Genomic DNA, 22,254 nt, shown 5'->3' with positions numbered 1-22,254 from the left:
TTGTAGTACCTTGATTTTAATAGCCATAAACTGGAAGCAACCCAAAAAACCAATGAGTGGTTATATAAACAACAAGGGGTGAAGCCTAAAATGGAGTACCCATACATCACTCAAAAGAACAAAGTATTGTTGCACCAAGCATGGTAAATGACTTTAGAAGTAAATGCTGAGTAAAAAGAGCCATACACAAGTAGTTCATACGTTTTACTCAATTATTATTAAATTATTAAAATATATCAAGTTTTATTAAAGTTACAGAAATGAAGCTAGTCCTTACACCCAGGGATTATTTCAGCTAAAGACACCTAGAAACTGAAGAACACAGTTTGAAAGATAGTAATGCCTTTATAATATTTTCAAATATGTCTGCTTTAACTATAATTAAATAGATATTTCAAAATTTTGCAATCACTAAATTCTAACATACACACAAATACGAGTGTGTATACATAAACTTATGTGTACATAAACACATATATACAATTACTTTTTTCTGATATAAATGGGCAGTTATGTCATAGTACTAATTCTTGGAAATATGTATTCTAAATAGACTGATGAAGGTAATGTGAAGAAAATTAAAATTTCAGTTCAAATAATAAAAATAAGCATTTTCTCCTGAAAACATGGCTTCAACTTAATCTAGTATAAGATAGCTAATGATGCCTCTTAAAATCAAACTTTTATTCCTTATTATAAAGCAATGAACTATGAAAGAATTTCCACTTATAATTTGCAACTGAGATGGACACAAATAAATCATTTCATAGATAGTTAAAGTATTATCAGCTGGAAAGACTTTCAGAACTTGCAAAATAATATACATGAAAATACCAGATGCAGGAAATCAATTACACTGCTTGCTCTTTTATCAGGTGCTTAATATTCTAATTGCTTGAGAAAGGCCAATATGCATAAAATATTTTGAAAATGGAACTCATATACAAATATGAGGAAATTTTCACTATTCTCTTTTAAATATTCAGTCCTATCTTAAATGAGATTGGGTGCAACAGCTTAAAACCTGAAGTTTTTCCTGTGGAAAGGAACTATTGTCTAATGAAAGAGATTTGTAATGTGTAGAATATTGTCCATATGAAGTCCATGTGAAAATCTTCAAATGAATGGTGGAAGAGTTTTTGGAGAGTCTGAGGTCAGTGTTGTAAGGATAGTCTGTAGAAGCTTTATTAGAATATTCCTTGAGTAGTAGACTATTCAGTTATTTTTGATACAATATTAAGAAAGAAGGAACTGAAGAAAGAAGTCTAGTGGATGGCATTTTTAGCATTTTACTGTACAAAAATATATCCATTGTTGCATTGGTGTAACACACCACAGGTAGTATCACATAATTATGTGAATGTACTAAGTGTACAGCAGCTAATGATAATTTTAGCAAATGCAAAAACACATACACTGCACTGTCTGTTAAAAAGTTTATAATATGGTACTATTTAAATAAAACATTTCTTAAAGAAAATTCAGGCTCTCGTGGCTGCCAATTTGCAGCCCTGTGATTCAAAGACATGGTGTAGTTTCTGGCTCTCTGCATTCCGCTGTATGATAAGATTCTCTTACTTGCCTTCATCTGGTAAGATGGAACTATGTGACTATTACTGGTGTTAGAGCTAGTAGCAGAAGATATATGTATAAATTCCTTTTGACTGAGGTATTTATTTGAGGCAAGAGGGTAAAACAGGGTAAATGTATACAGGAAGTCTGTACTCTTTCTAACTTTTTAAAATAAATCTAAAACTATTCTGAAATGTTCAGTTCAATTCAGTTCAGTCGCTCAGTTGTGTCTGACTCTGAAATGTTACTATTTTTTAAATGTACCAAATCAAATTCAACAGTACATAAAAAGGGTGGCTCAGATAGTAAAGAATCTGCCTGCAATGTGGGAAACCCATGTTTGATCCTGGTCAGGAAGATCCCCGCTCCAGTGTTCTTGCCTGGAGAATCCCAGGGACAGGAAGCCTGGTGGGCTGCCATCTATAGGGTCACACAGAGTCGGACAGGACTGAAGCGATGCAGCAGCAGCAGCAGCAGGAAGATCTCCTGGAGAAGGGACTGGCTACGTTCTGCAGTCTTCTTGCTTGGAGAATTCTATGGATGGAGGAGCCTAGCAGGCAACATTCCATGGGGTCTCAAAGAGTCAGATATGACTGAGCAACTAACACTTTTTTTTCCACTCTGACACACTTTTTTTTTCACCCCAACCAGGTGTGTTTATCACAGAAATGTGGAGTTGGTTTAACATTTGAATATTAATAAATACAACTCACATTACTAAACGAACAAAAACATGACTATCTCACTAGATGCAGAAAAAACACTTGACAAAATTCAAAACTACATTCTTGTGACAAACTCTTAGCAACTTATGAGTAAAAGGTAATCTTTTTATCTCATAAAAGGTAATTTTATAAAACCTACAGCTAACATCATCTTTAATAGTAAAAGATAATTATTTTTTCTCCTAAGATAAGGAACCAACCAAGGATGTTGACTCTCACAACATCTAGTGTGGTTGTAGCCAGTGGGATGAGGCAAGAAAAATAATTAAAGTCATCTGGGAAAAAAGTAAAAGTGTTCTTATGTTCTATGTAGAAAATTGTATTAAGTCTACAGAAAAGCTACTAGAACTTGAGTTTAACAAATGTGGTAGACAAGAACATTTCTGTATTGATTGTGATGTATCAAATCCAGCTTATACTTTTGTTTATGCATGCTCCTATTTACAAAGTAGATGCTGTGCTACTGCATGTCCTCTCTGAATCCTTTTTCCCAATGCCTGTGTCTTCTGTCTTTCAGTTAACTTCTCATTTTCTCTCTCTCCCTTCCACAATCCTACTGCCTCCTTCCTTTTCTTTATCTCTCTCATTTTTCTATTTTCACATATTCTTCATATTGATATTATTAATATACCTTATTGTGACTTTTAAAATGGAAATGAAGTTGAGCAAAGAGAGTTCAAGTGAATGGATGAGTTACATTTTTGACCTTTTATTACAAATTATCTAAAACATTTCAACTGCAAGGGCTTTTTAAAACTTATTCTTATACAGCTTAAATGATTTGCAAATTACAAAGGGTCACAATCTTCAATTTAAAAAACAGGTTTCAACTTACTTTTAGATCAATTTTCATGAGAAATTTAATTGCAGGAGTTTAATATTAATGCATTCTCCATACGTTTTATAGTGTTTTACTTGATTATATGAAAAAAATACCATATACTGTCAAGAATTGTTAGACAGCAATACTTTCATTATACTAGTGTAAAATGACAGGTGCTACTTTACAGTCTTAAATACAGTTGAAACATTGGGAGCTTATTTTGTTATGTTAAAGTGAGGATTTATCAAAAGAGTGAATATAAGTGCAATGTGGGGGTAGCACTTAATGCAATCATTATAGATTCTCAGAAATATAATAGCTAGAGAAATATGGGCAGAATAGTAATAAATTTGGTGATGTATTTATTGTTTATAAAAAGTAAAATAAAGAGTAAAAAATATGTCAAATTATACTCTAATAGAAATACAAAAACATAAAAGTTTACAATTTATGTTAGTTTGTGTAACGGTTTCACCTATAGTGCTTCAATGTTATATGTTCTATATAGATTGATTTTTAATCTGTAGAACTGGAGCATAAGTTCTATGATTTTATAGTGTATAAAAAGTATCAAAAGAATATTTGAGCCTTATCAAGGTCAATAAAAATAATTCTATTGCTAATTCAGTTAATTTTAGGCAGTTTGTTATGTTCAAGTTCATTTAAAAAAATGTCCATTCTTTCAGGAATTAATTTGCACAAAAACACAGTGAGTTATTTCTGCCTCTCAACATATTGTTGTCATGCTTTTAATTAGAGGATACTTATTAATCATATAAACCAATCTTTGTATTGATTCTTTGAATGGATTACAAATAGATAGTGATCATCCTGAAGGTCATTATTTCCAAATTGCAAAGAATCAGGCAATGATTATCAAGGTACAAGAGTGCTTGATAACACAATCAAGAATTTACATAATTCATTATGATCTCTTTATCCAGGAAGATGTAATGATAGCATGCAGTAGGGAGATAAATTATAGAAAATTATCTGCTTATAGCTTCATACATATTTAAAAGAAAGATTATTTTTCTCATAAACCGGGTCCTGTATTTTCAAGGCTGTTTTGTGCAAAGTTATTATGCTTCTATTGTTATAGACTCTAATGCTCACCTTTATCTTCTCAGCACTCATATCTAAAAGTATCTTTATTAATATTGTTAATTACAATGTATATATACATATAATGTGTATATAGTAGATTTTTAAAGTTTAAAATGATCACTAGTCATTCTTTTAACTAAAGAAAATGCACTCTTTTCTTTCTATATTTTTTGCCTGTCTTCTTTAATTATTGCTACTCATTCTAAATTCCTTTAAAATCCTCAATGGAAAACATAATGATGAATTGAATAAGGTGGTTGAAGTTTAAACAATGGTATATAGTAGCAATCATTTGCATTTTAATTCCAGGTATGACATGAGAGCCTTTGATATTTTGAGCTAGCTATTTCTTCCTAATCTCAATTTAAAATATGAAATAAAAATTAAATATATAACTCCAAATTAGATTAGCACAATCCCACATTATTTTAATATAATAAATGTTTTTACTAAAAGGAAGACAGCCTTATCTTTCATTGGATATATATCAAATGTCAAGTAGTAAAAACTGATGAAATGTTTTCTAGTTAATTGTATGATAAAGCCTTTGTTATTGAATTGTTTGTTATAAATATGTATATTTGATCTCTTGTTTTGCACCCCTGATATCTCCTAAGATAGTATGTGCACTATCTTGGATATGAATCATGCAGGTATGAAGAAATAAAACCACAATAACATCAACAATAATAATGTCATTTTTCTTAATTAATTCTGTCCTTGAAACACAGCAGGTTGTCTCTATATGATACCCAAAAAGATTTAAACCATCCTCCAATTTTTCTTCCTTGATATCACCTCCTTTATCTGTTTTACTTTTTTTGGTCAATTATTACAATACTTTTCTAAATTCCCAAACTGTTTGCATCCTCAAATCCTATGGTATTGCAACCAGAGATTAAACTTCTAAAGATATATTTTTATATAAATCCTATGGTTGAATATTCCAGTAATTGTTTCTTGTCTCAAAATAAATATTAGTTTACTTATAATGTAGCATCCTACAATTTTATGACAGAATGCCTCTTTTGTTTTTTCCACTTTATACTCCATTCTTTGTTCTCTGGTTTGTCAACCATGTTTCATTTCTTCAACTGTCTCCTAACTGGCACGCTTGCACTTCTTCCTATGATATTTCTAACTCTTTATTTTACCTGAAAGCTGAAACTTCCCCTTTGGTTAATAGCTTTGATTTCACATCTTCTGGTCACCTTATTTGAGTCCTAAAATCTGGACAATAAATGGTCAAAATCTCCATAATCCTTCAGAAAACCCTGTAAGTATTTCTGTTGAGAGATTATGTCACAGATTTGGAATACTTGTTTCTCATTTTACTCCACAAATAGATGCACGTATTCTATAAGGTACTAAGAGCCTCAAAGTGTTGTACAGTGACTGAATGAATCAAAGATAAATTAACAGAGTAACTTATTATTGTCTTCTCTCCCTTCTTTCCTGAGAGATTGAATCTGGGATAAAAGCCCTTAAAATTTAATTCTAAGATGTATGTTTTGAAAATGAAAGAAAAATTCTCTTTCTTCTGTGATCCATATTCTAACAGTGTTCATTTTGTCAAACAAATGAATAAGCACAATGGGCAGCACATATTGAGAAGCCAAGACCAAGAAATTTTGATTTTGTGAGTAAATGAATAAAAGAGAAGAAAATGAATGAGATACAGGAGCAGAGAATAGAGTTGTGAGATCCACATTAAAACATGTATATTTATGAGAGAGTAGATCCTAAAAGCTCCTGTCATAAGAAACAAAAGCATATATGTATAAACATGTTGTAATGTATGTTAACCAGATTACTGTGGTGACCATTTCATAATATGTACAAATACTACATCATTATTTTCTAGAACTGAAATTAGTATGATGTTACACATCAAATATATATCAATTAAAATAAGAAAGTATGTATGCTTACACTTGAAACAGAATCTTAATATTTCTTCTGATCGTGGCTAATTCTCAGAAATGGGAAATAAGATAATCTTTAGTTATCCAAGATATAAGTTCTGTATTTTAGACCTGTTCTGAACTCCTCAGTCTTTTTAATCATTTTCACAAGCTAAAGGATAACTATTGACAGGGACCATTTTAATAGAGTAGTGAAAATCAGTTACTATATATGGAAGCCACTGTGGCTCAGAGGGTAAAAGATCTCCCTGCAATGTGGGAAACCTGGGTTCAATTCCTGGCCTGGAAAGATCCCCTGGAGAAGGAAATGAAAGCCCATCGAGTATTCTTGCCTGGAGAATCCCATAGACAGAGGAGCCTGGCAGGCTACAGTCCATGGGATCACAAAGAGTTGGCTGAACAACTTACACTTTCACTTTTTTTCACACGGTAGTCAGATCACCTATCTCTAATGAAATACATTCAAACAGCAAATGTTTTCAATGAAAAATAAATGATCTTGAAAAGTATCCCATTTAACGGGAGTACAGAAATAGCTACTGAATCTTACCATATGCTTATAAAGATTAAGTAATTTCAACCTTCTCATTACCCTTCATTGTATGGGGAAAAATTGAAAAAGAGAGGATGAGACAAACAAAAATTAGAAATGGCTGTAAAGTAGTAAAAAGAAAGAGGGGAGGAGGGGGGTAAGTGACCAAAAGACCACTGTCTTTGATGGAGGAGCAGTTAGAGGAGACAGATCAGGTAAATCCTTATTTTTTTGGTCATATATCCATATCATTACTAACCTGTATTTACCCTTGTTTTGATATAATAAACCAATATTTATGCCACAAAATAATGTGGCATAAATTCACATAAATTCATTTCCCAAGAATTCTACAGCAAAGAATTTGACTCACATAGTAAATGTGGAGATCATGCCATGAGCTATAATTTGATTCAAGGGAGGAATCAATATCCTGATTTTGGAGACTAAAATACTTTGTGGTATCCTGGGGCACCTAAGGCACTTCTCTATATTCTTTATAAATAGGGAGTGTTCCCTTATTTTAAATGACCTCCTTTAGTGCTAGGAGAGAAAGGCTAAGGATTAAAAACCCATCTGTCTTTGAGGAACATTGTTTTTGTTCATTTTGAGAATGATTACTTGTGTTTACAGAGTATACAAATTAAAAAATTAAAAACAGAAAAATAAACATAGCCATCCTTTTTCATGGAACCTAGTAATAGCTAATTATATTAATATATATATTTACTCATCTGCAAAGCAAATAAGTATACATTTTTGAGTGCATAAACTGATTAATCTCATCAATTAGAATTCTATATTGCTCCTTAATAGTGCAGTTAAAAAGTATTACAATTGAGAGGGCAATTAATGCTAATATGCCGCAAGGAATCTAGATGTGTGACATCTAGTTCTGATTGAGAGCAAATTGACATTGGCAGAGGCACTGCAAATCATGGTTGGTATGCCCCAAATACCCAGATTCCCTCTTGTATTCCCTGGTGGCTCAGACAGTAAAGAATCCACCTGCAATGCAGGAGATCTGGGTTCGAACCCTGGGTCAGTAAGATCTCCTGGAGAAGGGAACAGCTACCCATTCCAGTATTCTTTCCTGGAGAATTCCATGGAGAGAGAAGCCTGGTGGGCTACAGTCCAAGGGTTATTGTCAGACACAAGTGAACGACTAACACTTTCACTTTTCATACTCCCTTAGGTTATAATAAATTTCAACAAAAGCATCAAATAACTTTCTGGATATTTGATATTGTTCTGTGATGTTATTTTATTCATGCAGTTTTATGTATCTAGGTCAGCTTTTTGGTCCTTTTTGCTTCCATCTGCTCAGTTAGTCCTATATAGGTCTATTAGAATTATTCTATTAGATACCATTGTTGTTGTTGCTCAGTCCCTAAGTCTTTTCTGACTCTTTAGCCTGTAGCCCGCCAGGCTCCTCTCGCCATGGGATTTCAGAGGCAAGAATTTCCTTTTCCAAGGGGATCTTCCCAGATCAGGAATCCAATCTGAATCTTCTGCATTGGCGGGTGGATTCCGTATGTCTGAGCCACCAGGAAAGCCCATTAGAGACAATTGCTGCTGCTCAAACTATACTAACCATTATTTTTTGTTTTCAATCATATCTGAATCTTCTATCAGATTACTAAAAAAGGACAAAAATAAATAAATAAAAGCAACCACAGAAAAAACCCTGAACTTTTTTTACCTACTTTAACAAATCTTTTCACGTGTTAGGCAAGTTTTGGCAAATAAAACAATATGTTATCTTTGAGAAGAAACAAAGTGTGTCAAAAAGATGCAACAGAATTTCTGCATGATTTAACATCTAATAGAAAGGAAAAAGGAAATGATAATTATTTTATGTATCAAATGAGAATCATCATGCTGAAACCTGAAGGAAATACTTGCAGAGAACATTGAGTTCAATAATATTCTCCAATTCAGTGGTTTAAGTTGAATTCTCTTTCTTGGGTAAGCAGAATCCTTCTGGACTAAACATTTATATTGTTTAGTGTGAAACTGAATATTCAGTCAACTTGGATTTGTTTTTACCTACTTTCATAAACTTCAGAGATTCCACAAATATTAATTTTATATTTATCATAAGAATTTTTAATCACCTACATCCTATAGATAAACTGGATTAAAAAAAGTGATTATTGACACTCTTCTCTCTTCATTTCTTGATAATATTCATCTCATATAATGAGATTTTATGATTTCCATTAACACTTACATATGATCTGGAAGAGAGGCTGAAATTTCCCAAAACAATTTTCAAATTATTTCTGTCTTAATGTAACTGCTCCTGCAAATGTAATGCCCTGGTAGTTTATTGATCACTGTTATAATGTGCTTTTTATACTTCTGCACTGTACACTACCCTTCATTGCTACATTAACTTACACCATTTAAAACCCATTTTCTTTCCACTTAACTCTGTACTAATAAAGTCTGACAAAGTTATGAGTTCTCCTTTAATATTTTTTCCTACAGAACATGATTACTGGTATTTCATAGTAGTTAAATGGATGGGCTAGGGAATTAGATACATCTAGGTTGCCTTAAAAATAGCTGTGAAAAGAAGAGAAGTGAAAAGCAAAGGAGAAAAGGAAAGATGAAAGCCTCTGAATGCAGAGTTTCAAAGAATAGCAAGAAGAGATAAGAAACACTTCCTCAGCGATCAATACAATAAATAGAGGAAAACAACAGAATGGGAAAGACTAGAGATCTCTTCAAGAAAATTAGAGACACCAAGGGAACATTTCATGCAAAGATGGGCTTGATAAAGGACAGAAATGACATGGACTTAACAGAAGCAGGAGATATTAAGAAGAGGTGGCAAGAATAAACCGAAGAACTGCACAAAAAGATCTTCACGACTAAGATAATCACGATGGTGTGATCACTCACCTAGAGCCAAACATCCTGAAATGTGAAGTCAAGTGGGCCTTAAAAAACATCACTATGAACAAAGTTAGTGGAGGTGATGGAATTCCAGTTAAGCTATTTCAAATTCTGAAAGATGATGCTGTGAAAGTGCTTCACTCAATACACCAGCAAATTTGGAAAACTCAGCAGTGGCCACAGGACTGGAAAAGGTCAGTTTTCATTCCAATCCCAAAGAAAGGCAATGCCAAAGAATGCTCAAAATACCACACAATTGCACTAATCTTACATGCTAGTAAAATAATGCTCAGCATTCTCCAAGCCAGGCTTCAGCAATACGTGAACAGTGAACTTCCAGACGTTCAAGCTGGTTTTAGAAATGGCAGAGGAACCAGAGATCAAATTTCCAACATCTGCTGGATCATGGAAAAAACAAGAGAGTTCCAGAAAAACATCTATTTCTGCTTTATTGACTATGCCAAAGCCTTTGACTGTGTGGATCTCAATAAACTGTGGAAAATTCTGAAAGAGATGGAAATACCATGCCACCTGACCTGCCTCTTGAGAAACCTTTATGCAGGTCAGGAAGCAACACTTAGAACTGGACATGGAACAACAGACTGGTTCCAAACAGGAAAAGGAGTACATCAAGACTGTATATTGTCACCCTGCTTATTTAATTTATATGCAGAGTACATCATGAGAAACGCTGGGCTGGAAGAAGCACAAACTGGAATCAAGATTGCCAGGAGAAATATCAGTCACCTCAGATATGCAGATGACACCACCCTTATGGCAGAAAGTGAAGAGGAACTAAAGAGCCTCTTGATGAAAGTGAAAGTGGAGAGTGAAAAAGTTGGCTTAAAGCTCAACATTCACAAAACGAAGATCATGGCATCTGGTCCCATCACTTCATGGGAAATAGATGGGGAAACAGTGTCAAACTTTATTTTTTGGGCTCCAAAATCACTGCAGATGGTGACTGCAGCCATGAAACTAAAAGACGTTTATTCCTTGGAAGGAAAGTTATGACCAACCTAGATAGCATATTGAAAAGCAGAGACATTACTTTGCCAACAAAGGTCCGTCTAGTCAAGGCTATGGTTTTTCCAGTGGTCATGTATGGATGTGAGAGTTGGACTGTGAAGAAAGCTGAGCGCCAAATAATTGATGGTTTTGAACTGTGGTGTTATAGAAGACTCTTGATAGTCCCTTGGACTGCAAGGAGATCCAACCAGTCCATTCTAAAGGAGATCGATCCTGAGTGTTCTTTGGAAGGAATGATGGTAAAGCTGAAAATCCTGTACTTTGGCCACCTCATGCGAAGAGTTGACTCATTGGAAAAGACTCTGATGCTGAGAGGGATCGGGGGCAGGAGGAGAAGGGGACGACAGAGGATGAGATGGCTGGATGGCATCACCGACTGGATGGACTTGAGTCTGAATGAACTCCGGGAGTTGGTGATGGACAGGGAGGCCTGGCGTGCTGCGATTCATGGGGTCGCAAAGAGTTGGACACGACTGAGCAACTGAACTGAACTGAAGGTTCACATTTAAATGCTTTTTTGTTTGTTTGTTTGTTTTTGCTTTTTTTAGTTTTAAATTTTATTTTATTTTTAAACTTTAAATTTGGGAAGTTGAGTAATTTAAATTTACTGCAACTGAACACCTCATTTCAAAAATGATATTTAGAGTACGTCACCCTGGTGGCTCAGATGGTAAAGCTTCTGCCTACAATGTGGGAGAACTGGGTTTGATCCCCGGGTCAGGAAGATCCCCTGGTGAAGGAAATGGCAACCCAATCCAGTATTCTTGCCTGGAAAATCCCATGGACGGAGAAACCTGGTAGGCTACAGTCTATGGGGTCACAAAGAGTAGGATAAGACTGAACGACTTCACTTTCACCTTACATTTTTAGTATTATACATGTAATGTGTGAAGGTCATTTAGCCCAATCTTGCCTAAAAAAAGTAAAGAAAATGAAGTTGCTCAGTCATGTCCGACTCTTTCCGATTCCATGCCATGAAGGTTATAAATGGTTTACTGAATCGAAAATACAGTATAAATTTCTGCTAAGATAGACTTCACTTCCAAATTTTCATTTTGTATAGTATGAAAAATACCACTAGGCAGTCCCATTTTATGAAATCCAAAACAGGGAATGTCTTTTAGTTTTCTCATGAAGATAAGTCACTGGGAAATGTTGACAAAATTATTTTAGTATAGACTGATCATGGTGATAGTGACTTAATATGAATTGAAAACAGAAAACAATAATTTCTTCAATGACAGCTGAGACATAAATTATTGAGTACACATCAAATTAAAATGTTAAGCAATTATTAATAGTTAATTGTTAATTTTTATAAAACCCAAAGTACACTCATCTCTCCTAGGCTATCCAAATTAGAACATGTGTGTATTTACTTTTGTAGATACATACGCATCTACCCTAATGAAAACAATTCAATGTATCTTTATAATAATTCTCATACATTATATTCAATAGTGACTTGATAGACCCTACATAAATATGATTTTTAATAACAGAAAAAAAAATCCTTTAAGTTTATACAAGACAAAAGAAAGTTGATCACTCCCTAGTAATGTAGATAATATTAAGAAAATTACTATGTCTAATTAATTATCACTGTATTTCAGTCTGCTTTTGTTGTACAATAAACATTTTAGTGACATAAAACAATATCATTTAATTTTCATGTACATTTCTATAAGTTAGCTGGTGTAAAGCTTAACCAGGTTGGACCCAGCTAGCTTTGGCTCCAAGATAAGGAGTAGAGCCAAGCCCACTCTAGATATCTATGTATTGATTTCATTATACATATATATTTTAAATGTAATAATTTAAATGTTTCAAATATGTGTATACCTAAATTATTTCAATAATGACAGATTGCTGTATTATATTTCATGATATAGACATACCCTAGGTTTACTTAATCAGTTTCTAACAATGTGTATTTATGTTTTCTTACATTTTCACTATTAGAAAAAAATGTTTCCTCAGGCATTAGTGTACAGACATTGTTACTCTTACATAAGGCAAATCTTTAGAGAATAAAAAGAAATAAAGTAATTGCTATAATATAAGATGTGCACATTTCTAATGCAATAAGTTTTTTTCAAATTGCTTTTTATAGAGCAATTCAATTTCTACTCTCAACAACAGTTGGCATTATTAAAACCTGATGGCTAAAATATGCTAATAATATTCTAATCTGCATTCCCTTTTATTATTAATGAGATAATGTACCCTTTTATGGACCATTTTTATTCCTTCTTTGTTGGCTCCATTTCATAATTGCTTCCAAATTATTTAATTGAGTAGGTTTTATTTTCTTTCTTTGCTTTGTAGGAAATGTTTATATATACTGGATCTTAATACTCTGTATGGTAAACATGTGGTAGATGTTTCTTTTCAGTTGCTGCTTGTCTATTAACAATATTTATGGTGAATCAGAATTTTAATTTTGATATAACCAAGTTTATCAAAGTTTACTTTATGACTATTGCTTTTTATGTCTTGTTAATACTTTTTCTCCTATAGACACAAATATTGCATACTAATTTTTATTCTAATTCTCCTAATATTTTTAAAGCATATACTGCAGAACCATAATCTTATGCTTAAATCCTAGTATGCAATTTAGTAGCTTTATGAGATTTAGCAAGAAACAACCCCTCTGTGCTTCACTTTCCAAAACTAAAAATTAGAATTATACTAAAAAACAGCATACTTGCTACTTGCTGGATCATGGAAAAAGCAAGAGAGTTCCAGAAAAACTTCTGCTTTATTGACTATGCCAAAGCCTTTGACTATCTGGATCACAATCAACTGTGGAAAATTCTTCAAGAGATGGAAATACCATACCACCTGACCTGCGTCTTGAGAAACCTGTATGCAGGTCAGGAAGCAACAGTTCGAACTGGACATGGATCAACAGACTGGTTCCAAATAGGAAAAGGGGTACATCAAGGCTGTATATTGTCACCCTGGTTATTTAACTTATATGCAGAGTACATCATGAGAAATGCTGGGCTGGAGGAAGCACAACCTGGAATCAAGACTGCCAGGAGAAATCTCAATAACCTCAGATGTGCAGATGACACCACCCTTATGGCAGAAAGTGAAGAGGAACTAAAGAGCCTCTTGATGAAAGTGAAAGAGGAGAGTGATAAAGTTGGCTTAAAGTTCAACATTCAGAAAATGAAGATCATGGCATCTGGTCCCATCACTTCATAGGAAATAGATGGGAAAACAGTGTCAGACTTTATTTTTTGGGGCTTCAAAATCACTGCAGATGGTGATTGCAGCCATGAAATTAAAAGACATTTACTCCTTGGAAGGAAAGTTATGACCAACCTAGACAGCATATTAAAAAACAGAGACATTACTTTACCAACAAAGGTCCGTCTAGTCAAGGTATGATTTTTCCAGTGGTCATGTATAGGTGTGGTAGTTGGACTATAAAGAAAGCTGAGCACTGAATAATTGATGCTTTTTAACTGTAGTGTTGGAGAAAACCTTTGAGAGTCCCTTGGACTGCAAGGAGATCCAACCAGTGCATTCTAAAGATCAGTCCTGGGTGTTCATTGGAAGGACTGATGCTGAAGCTGAAACTCTAATACTTTGGCCCCTTGATGCTAAGAGCTGACTCATTTGAAAAGACCCTGATGCTGGGTAAGATTGAGGGCAGGAGGAGGAGGGGATGACAGTGGATGAGATGGTTGGATGGCATCATCCACCTGATGGACATGGGTTTGGGTTAAATCCGGGAGTTGGTGATGGACAGGGAGGCCTGGAGTGCTGTGGTTCATGTGGTCACAAAGAGTCGGACACAACTGTTTGAACTGAACTGAACTGAACTGAAGTGAAATGTTAGAGGAACACATACTCAGTTATATTGTATTGGCTTATCCATTGTGCAAAATTGTATGGTTCTATTTCTGGATCTAGGCACTCAATTTGTTCAATTTACCTATTTGTCTATCTAAGGTGGCCAACTGTCTGAATTAACTCCTGAATTTAATTTCAATGAACATATTTTGGATTGCTAGTAAATAGAAACCTGCTTACTTTTTTGTGTTTTTTGCATTTTATTTTTTTCCTTATTAAACTCAATAATTAGTTCTAGTAGGTTTTGCTTATTTTTGTAGATTCTTTGGAACTTTCTATATAGACTGGAATGCTATCCATGTGTAAAGACTGGATTATTCTTCTTTTCTAACAATCTGTTTTATGACTGGTAAGTTTTAAAATACTTCAGATTTAAAATACTTCTGTAATTTAGGAAGCTCTTATCTTGACATAATTAAAACTTCCCAATATATTAGTATACCTACAAATAAGCATTTGGAAGAAAAGTAAGTGTCTCACTAAATTTATCAGTTAGCCTGACACAGTGTTCCCAAAGCTAAAACATGGCTGAATATATGCTTACAATCCAAGTCTTTAAAAAAATGAGAAAATATATTATCACTCAGTATACTATGACAATATAATAGATAGTTAATAGTTTTCTCAAAAAGACTTGGTAGATAAATACAAGTAAATGAAAAGATAACTATGATTCACTGATATCTTAATTATATAACTTTGTATTTGTTGTTGTTGTTTAGTCACTAAGTTGTATCCCACTCTTTGTGACCCTCATGGACTGTGGCATGCCAGGCTTCCTTGTCCTTCACTCTGTCCCAGAATTTGCTCAAACTAATGTTCATTGAGTCATTGATGCCTTCCAACTGTCTCACCCTCTGTTGCCTCTTTTTCCTCTTGCCCTCAAGCTTTCTCAACATCAGTGTTGACTTTTTGCATCAGGTGGCCAAAGTATTGGAGCTTCAGATCATATCAGTCCTTCCAATGAATTATCAGGGATGATTTCCTTGAGGATTGACTGGTTTGATCCCATTGCTGTCCAAAGAACTCTCAGAGTCTTCTCTGGCACCACACTTTGAAAGCATCAATTCTTAAGCACCCAGACTTCTTTATGGTCCAAATCTTACATTGTTACCTGACTACCAGAAAAACAGTAGCTTTGACTATATGGACCTTTGTGGCAAAATAATGTTTTGCTTTTTAACACCCTGCCTAGGCTTGTCATAGCTTGTCTTCTAAGGAGTAAGTTTTTTTAAATTTCATGGCTACAGTCAATGTCCACAATGATTTTGGAGCCCAAGAAAATAAAATCTGCCATTGTTTCAGTTGTTTCCCCACCTATTTGCCATTAAGTGATGGGACCTGATGCCATGATCTTAGTTTTTGAGCTTTTTAATTTTCAATTCTCACCTTCATCAAGAGGTTCTTTAGTTCCTCTATGCATTCTGTCATTCAGTTAAGTTCAGTTCAGTCATTCAGTTGTGTCCAACTCTTTGTGACCCCATGGACTGCAGCACGTCAGGCCTCCCTCTCCATAACCAAATGCCAGAGTTTACTCAAACTCATGTCCATTGAGTTGGTGATGTCATCCAATAATCTCGTTCTCTGTCATCCCCTTATTCTCCTGCCTTCAATCTTTCCCAGAAACAGGGTCTTTTCAAATGAGGCAGCTCTTCACATCAGGAAGCCAAAGTATTGGAGTTTCAGCTTCAGCATCAGTCCTTCCAATGAACACCCAGGACTGATTTCCTCTAGTATGGACTGGCTGGATCTCCTTGCAGTCCAAGGGACTCTCAAGTCTTCTCCAACACCACAGTTGAAAAGCATCAATACACTGGCACTCAGATTTCTTTATAGTCCAACTCTCATATCCATACATAACTACTGGAAACATAGTTTTGACTAGACTGGCCTTTTTGGTAAAGTAATGTCTCTGTAAATTAATATGCTATTTAGATTGGTCATATGCAAAAGCAGGGAGTCAAGAAATACCTGGAGTAACAGGCAAATTTGGCCTTTGAGTACAGAATGAAGCAGGGCAAAGGATAATAGAGTTTAGCCAAGAGGACACACTGGTCATAGCAAACACCCTCTTTCAACAACACAAGAGAAGACTCTGCACATGGACATCACCAGATGAACAACACCAAAATCAGGGTTATTATATTCTTTGCAGCTAAAGTTGGAGAAGCACTATACAGTCAGCAAAACAAGACCAGGAGCTGACTGTGGCTCAGATCATGAACTCCCTATTGCCAAATGCAGACTTAAATTGAAGAAAGTAGGGAAAACCACTAGACTATTCAGGTATGATCTAAATCAAATCCCTTCTGATTTTACAGTAGAAGTGCCAAATAGATTCAAGAGATTAGATCTGATAGAGTGCTTGAAAAACTGTGGACAGAGATTCATGACATAGGAGATAGGGAGCAAGACCATCCTCAAGAAAAAGAAATGCAAAAAGGCAAAATGGTTGTCTGAGGAGGCCTTATAAATAGCTGTGAAAAGAAGAGAAGGGAAAGACAAAGAAGAAAACAAAAGACATACCCATTTGAATGCAGAGTTACAGAGAATAGCAAGGAGATATAAGAAAGCCTTCCTCAGTGATCAACGCAAAGAAATAGAGGAAAACAACAGAATGGAAAAGTCTAGAGATCTCTTCAAGAAAATGAGAGATACCAAGGGAAATTTCACGCAAATATGGGCATGATAAAGGACAGAAATGGTGTGGACCTAACAGAAGCCCAAGATATTAAGAAGAGGTGGCAAGAATACCAGAAGAACCATCCAAAAAACATCTTCACGACCCAGATAATCATGATGGTGTGATCACTCACCTAGAGCCAAGTATCCTGGAATGTGAAATCAAGTGGATCTTAGGAAACATCACTACAAACAAAAATAGTGGGGTGATGGAATTCCAGTTGAGCTATTTCAAATCCTAAAAGATGATGCTATGAAAGTGCTTCACTCAATATGCCAGCAAATATGGAAAACTCAGCAGTGGCACAAGACTGGAGAAGGTCAGTTTTCATTCCCGTCCCAAAGAAAGAAATGCCAAAGAATGCACAAACTACCACACAATTGCACTCATTTCACGAGCTAGTAAAGTAATGCTTAAAATTCTCCAAGCCAGGCTTCAACAGTATGTGAACTGTGAACTTCCAGATGTTCAAGCTGAATTTAGAAATGGCAGAAGAATCAAATATCAAATTGCCAACACCATTGGATGATCGAAAAAGCAAGAGAGTTCCAGAAAAACATCTATTTCTGCTTTATTGACTATACCAAAGCCTTTGACTGTGTGGATCACAATAAACTGTGGAAAATTCTGAAAGAGATGGTAATATCAGACCACTTGACCTGCCTCTTGAGAAATCTGTATGCAGGTCAGGAAGCAACAGTTAGAACTGTACATGGAACAATAGCCTGGTTCCAAATAGGAAAAGGAGTACGTCAAGGCTGTATATTGTCACCCTGCTTATTTAACTTACATGCAGAGTACATCATGAGAAATGCTGGGCTGGATGAAGCACACGCTGGAATCAAGATTGGCAAAAGAAATATCAATAACCTCAGATATGCAGATGACACCACCCTTATGGCAGAAAGTGAAGAAGAACTAAATCTCTTGATGATAGTGAAGGAAGAGAGAAAAAAATTTGTGTTAAAGCTCAACATTCAGAAAACTAAGATCATTGCATCTGGTCCCATCCCTTCATGGCAAATAGATGGGGAAACAGAGGAAACAGTGACTGACTTTATTATGGGGGGCTCCAAAAGTACTGCAGATAGTGAAGGCAGCCATGAAATTAAAAGACGCTTGCTCCTTGGAAGAAAATTTGTGACCGACCTAGACAGCATATTAAAGAACACAAATATTGCTTTGCCAACAAAGGTCCATCTAGTCAAATCTATGGTTTTTCCAGTAGTCATAATGTGAGAGTTGAATTATAAAGAAAGCTGAGCGCTGAAGAATTGATGCTTTTGAGCCGTAGTATTGGAGAAGACTCTTGAGAGTCCCTGGCACTTCACGGAGATCCAAGAAGTTCATCCTAAAGGAAATCACTTCAGTTCAGTTCAGTCGCTCAGTCGTGTCTGACTCTTTGTAACTTCATGAATCACAGCACGCCAGGCCTCCCTGTCCACCACCAACTCCCGGAGTTCACCCAGACTCACGTCCATCGAGTCAGTGATGCCATCCAGCTATCTCATCCTCTGTTGTCCCCTTCTCCTCCTGCCCCCAATCCCTCCTAGCATCAGAGTCTTTTCCCATGAGTCAACGCTTCGCATGAGGTGGCCAAAATACTGGAGTTTCAACTTTAGCATCATTCCTTCCAAAGAAATCCCAGGGCTGATCTCCTTCAGAATGGACTGGTTGGATCTCCTTGCAGTGCAAGGGACTCTCAAGAGTCTTCTCCAACACCACAGTTCAAAAGCATCAATTCTTCGGCACTCAGCCTTCTTCACAGTCCAACTCTCACATCCATACATGACCAAAGGAAAAACCATAGCCTTGACTAGACGGACCTTTGTTGGCAAAGTAATGTCTCTGCTTTTCAATATGCTGTCTAGGTTGGTCATAACTTTCCTTCCAAGGAATAAGCGTTTTTTAGTTTCATGGCTGCAGTCACCATCTGCAGTGATTTTGGAGCCCCCCCCCCAAAAAAGTTTGACACTATTTCCACTGTTTCCCCATCTATTTCCCATGAAGTGGTGGGACCAGATGCCATGATCTTCGTTTTCTGAATGTTGAGCTTTAAGCCAACTTTTTCACTCTCCTCTTTCACTTTCATCAAGAGGCTTTTGAGTTCCTCTTCACTTTCTGCCATAAGGGTGGTGTCATCTGCATATCTGAGGTGATTGATATTTCTCCTGGCAATCTTGATTCCAGCTTGTGTTTCTTCCAGCCCAGCGTTTCTCATGATGTACTCTGCATGTAAGTTAAATAACCAGGGTGACAATATACAGCCTTGACGTACTCCTTTTTCTATTTGGAACCAGTTTGTTGTTCCATGCACAGTTCTAACTGTTGCTCCCTGACCTGCATACAGATTTCTCAAGAGGCAGGTCAAGTGGTCTGATATTACCATCTCTTTCAGATTTTTCCACAGTTTATTGTGATCCACATGGTCAAAGGCTTTGGCATAGTCAATAAAGCAGAAATAGATGTTTTTCTGGAACTCTCTTGATTTTTTGATGATCCAGCGGATGTTGGAAATTTGATCTCTGGTTTCTCTGCCTTTTCTAAAACCAGCTTGAACATCTGAAAGTTCATGGTTCACGTATTGCTGAAGCCTGGCTTGGAGAATGTTGAGCATTACTTTACTAGCCTGTGAGATTAGTGTAATTGTGCAGTGATTTGAGCCTTTTTTGGCATTGCCTTTCTTTGGGATTGGAAGGAAAACGGACCTTTTCCAGTCCTGTGGCCACTGCTGAGTTTTCCAAATTTGCTGGCATAATGAGTACAGCACTTTAATAGCATCATCTTTCAGGATTTGAAATAGTTCTACTCTAATTCCATCCCCTACACTAGCTTTGTTCATAGTGATGCTTTCTAAGGCCCACTTGACTTCACATTCCAAGATATCTGGCTCTAGGTGAGTGATCACACCATCGTGATTATCTGGGCTGTGAAGATCTTTTTTGTACAGTTCTTCTGTGTATTCTTGCCACCTCTTCTTAATATCTTCTGCTTCTGTTAGGTCTATACCATTTCTGTCCTTTATCAAGCCCATTTTTGCATGAAATGTTCCCTTGGTATCTCTTATTTTCTTGAAGAGATATCTAGACTTTTCCATTCTGTTGTTTTCCTCTATTTCTTTGCATTGATCATTAAGGAAGGCTTTCTTATCTCTTCTTACTATTCTTTGGAACTCTGCATTCAGATGCTTATATCTTTCCTTTTCTCCTTTGCTTTTCACTTCTCTTCTTTTCACAGCTATTTGTAAGGCCTCCCCAGACAGCCATTTTGCTTTTTTGCATTTCTTTTCCATGGAGATGGTCTTGATCCTTGTCTCTTGTACAATATCACGAACCTCAGTCCATAGTTCATCAGGCACTCTATCTATCAGATCTAGGCCCTTAAATCTATTTCTCACTTCCACTGTATAATCATAAGGGATTTGCTTTAGGTCATACCTGAATGGTCTAATGGTTTTCCCTACTTTCTTCAATTTAAGTCTGAATTTGGTAATAAGGAATACATGATCTGAGCCACAGTCAGCTGCTGGTCTTGTTTTTGTTGACTGTATAGAGCTTCTCCATCTTTGGCTGCAAAGAATATAATCAGTCTGATTTCGATGTTGACCATCTGGTGATGTCCATGTGTAGAATCTTCTCTTGTGTTGTTGGAAGAGGGTGTTTGCTATGACCAGTGCATTTTCTTGGCAAAGCTCTATTAGTCTTTGCCCTGCTTCATTCCGTATTCCAAGGTCAAATTTGCCTGTTACTCCAGGTGTTTCTTGACTTCCTACTTTTGCATTCCAGTCCCCCATAATGAAAAGGACATCTTTTTTGGATGTTAGTTCTAAAAGGTCTTGTGGGTCTTCCTAGCACCATTCAACTCCAGCTTCTTCAGCGCTACTGGTTGGGGCATAGACTTGGATTACTGTGATAGTGAATGGTTTGCCTTGGAAACGAATAGAGATCATTCTGTCATTTTTGAGATTGCATCCAAGTACTGCATTTCAGACTCTTTTGTTGACCATGATGGGTAGTCCATTTCTTCTAAGGGATTCCTGCCCACAGTAGTAGATATAATGCTCATCTGAGTTAAATTCGCCCATTCCAGTCCATTTTAGTTCACTGATTCCTAGAATGTTGACATTCACTCTTGCCATCTCTTGTTTGACCACTTCCATTTTGCCTTGATTCATGGACCTGACATTCCAGGTTCCTATGCAATATTGCTCTTTACAGCATCGGATCTTGCTTCTATCACCAGTCACATCCTCAAGTGGGTGTTGTTTTTGCTTTGGCTCCATCCCTTCATTCTTTGTGCAATTATTTCTCCACTGATCTCCAGTAGCATATTGGGCACCTACTGATCTGGGGAGTTCCTCTTTCAGTATCCTATCATTTTGCCTTTTCATACTGTTCAGGGGATTCTCAAGGCAAGAATACTTAAGTGGTTTGCCATTCCCTTCTCCAGTGGACCACATTCTGTCAGATCTCTCCACCATGACCCGCCCATCTTGGTGGCCCCATGGGCATGGCTTAATGTCATTGAGTTAGATAAGGCTGTGGTCCTAGTGTGATTAGATTGTCTAGTTTTCTGTGATTATGGTTTCAGTGTGTCTGCCCTCTGATGCCCTCTTGCAACATCTACAATCTTACTTGGGTTTCTCTTACCTTGGGCGTGGGGTATCTCTTCACGGCTGCTCCAGTAAAGTGCAGCCGCTGCTCCTCACCTTTGACAAGTGGTATCTCCTCACCGCCGCCCTTCCTGACCTTCAACATGGGATAGCTCCTCTAGGCCCTCCTGCGCCCGTGCAGCCACCGCTCCTTGGATGTGGGAAATCAGTCCTGAGTATACATTGGAAGGACTGATGCTGAAGCTGAAACTCCAGTACTTTAGCCATCTGATGTGAAGAACTGACTCATTTGAAAAGACCCTGTTGTTGGGAAAGTTTGAAGCCAGGTGGAGAAGGGGACGACAGAGGATGGGATGGTTGAATGTCATCCATAACTCAATGGACATGAGTTTGAGTAAACTCTGGGAATTGCCGATGGACAAGGAGGCCTGGAGTGTTGCAGTCCATGGGGTTACAAAGAGCTGGACACGAC

General features: G+C 36.3%; 1 pseudogene; it reads right to left on the bottom strand.

Moving 5' to 3' along the window:
- LOC102265800 (E3 ubiquitin-protein ligase Hakai-like) overlaps positions 1-21,927 on the bottom strand; it is a 40,854-nt pseudogene extending 18,927 nt beyond the window's left edge.
- Between the last annotated feature and the right edge of the window lie 327 nt (positions 21,928-22,254).

Source organism: Bos mutus, chromosome 12, assembly GCF_027580195.1.
Source record: "Bos mutus isolate GX-2022 chromosome 12, NWIPB_WYAK_1.1, whole genome shotgun sequence".
Lineage (NCBI taxonomy): Eukaryota > Metazoa > Chordata > Mammalia > Artiodactyla > Bovidae > Bos > Bos mutus.
The sequence above is the reverse complement of the archived record's forward strand: the minus strand, read 5'-3'. Positions and strand labels throughout refer to the sequence as shown.